The sequence below is a fragment of the Elephantulus edwardii genome, unplaced genomic scaffold, assembly GCF_000299155.1.
Source record: "Elephantulus edwardii isolate Elephantulus edwardi_28Jun2011 unplaced genomic scaffold, EleEdw1.0 scaffold00624, whole genome shotgun sequence".
In the NCBI taxonomy this organism is placed as follows: domain Eukaryota; kingdom Metazoa; phylum Chordata; class Mammalia; order Macroscelidea; family Macroscelididae; genus Elephantulus; species Elephantulus edwardii.
The window spans coordinates 77102-78756 of record NW_006400374.1 but is presented as its reverse complement, the minus strand read 5'-3'; the positions used below and the strand labels follow the sequence as shown (position 1 = coordinate 78756).

The 1655-nt window shown below is 38.6% G+C and overlaps 1 non-coding gene across 1 annotated transcript; it reads right to left on the bottom strand.

The window, feature by feature from the left end:
- Window positions 1-250: 250 nt before the first annotated feature.
- TRNAM-CAU lies at window positions 251-323 on the bottom strand. Its single transcript has one exon. It is a non-coding gene; the product is annotated as a tRNA-Met (tRNA).
- Between the last annotated feature and the right edge of the window lie 1332 nt (window positions 324-1655).

The following is a 1655-nucleotide window of genomic DNA, read 5'->3' as shown; positions in this document are numbered from 1 at the left end:
TTTTGCTACCAGTGGACACTGATGAAGTCTTGAAAGATTCCTTGGCAAAATGATAAAAAATATCTCCCTACAGCTCCACCTGTAATCACATCACATGAGACTGTGAATTAGATTTTCAAACTATGTTTCATACCAATTAAAAAAAAACCCAACAAACTAATATACAACTTGAACAAAACAGTGACGTGAATATGTTTTCTCCGCTACTTTTGTCTTTCCTGAGTGAGTGTACCTAGGAGAAAAAAGCTACTACCTTCTCTGAGGCTCGAACTTAGGACCTTCAGATTATGAGACTGACGCGCTGCCTACTGTGCTAAGAAGGCACGTTACGTAAGTTTTTATATTCAAATAATTCCAAGCTCCACAGACGAAAGAAAAGGAGAAAGAAAAAAAAAAGGAATATAATGAGTCCCAAGAAACAGATTCAGGGAAACATAAGTTAATGGGCAAGCCGTTTCTGATTTGAGCGTCAGCTATAGCTCCAATTCAACCGCATACATCCACCACCACCACCGTCCTTCTAGAAAAGGGGCGAGGTAATAACTACAATAGATTTAGACACAATAGAAATCGCAAAGGACTTGATCAGGCCTAGTATCCTTCTACTTGACAGCACCTAACCTAACGTCAATTAAACCACCACGCCTCAACAAGAATCAGTGCTATATCATATATGTTTGCTGTTTTTTTAGTTTAGCACAGTAACTTTGGCCAAAACTATTCCAAGATTTCACCTTTAAGTGAATATACAACAAAGTGACGTGTTCCCCCTCCATTTTAAACACTGCTCATTGTCAGAGGACATCCAGAAAATTATTCATCATCTCTTTGGTATTCTTCACCAGGAAAAAGGAGAGTATAGTCAAAGTACCTGTTTTTGGAGGATTTTAAAGGATTGATGATAGTAAGTGTGAGGATAGTTTATGACACATAATAAATTACCGATACATTTCAGCTGTTATGATCAAACAACTAAGGTACTTTAGGGAAAGTACAAGGCGCGAAATGTGTTTGTGTCATTACTAACCTAATTGCTACCACATATTTTCTAAAGGTATCGTGCCTGAGCCGACTAAGGCGCTGGATTAAGGCTCCAGTCTCTTCGGGGGCGTGGGTTCAAATCCCACCCCTGCCAGTCTTATTGTTAACTCTTTGCTGGGACTCCCTGGCTAAGGCTAAGGCTTCTCTGATTTGCATTTGTGATGGACTTCTAATCTTCCAGGTTTGTGCAATAACCATTTGTACCATCCATATACAAATAAGCCAACAGGGACCAACAGGAGTTGTTATTCTGCATCTTACATTTTTAACACCTACATAGTTAATAGTACATATTGTGGAAATATTTTCTACTAATATAATTAATCAATATTGCATATTTCAAGAGATTTAGTGGCATAGTACATTTCACCTTGAACTGCTAACTGCTCACAAGAAGGTCGGTGGTTCAGTGGTTTGAAGCCAACAACCTCTCTGTAGATCAATTGACAGCCTCCCGTGGTAACAATCTATATAGCCTCATAATCCAGTAGCCCACCTCGTTCAGGGTTAACTGAGAGGATTTTTGGTTTTTATCACAAATTAGGTGAATTACAAATATTTTTGTCCTTACTAATTTCGTTTATTCTCCTCCCCTTGCTTGTCAGTGTCTTTGT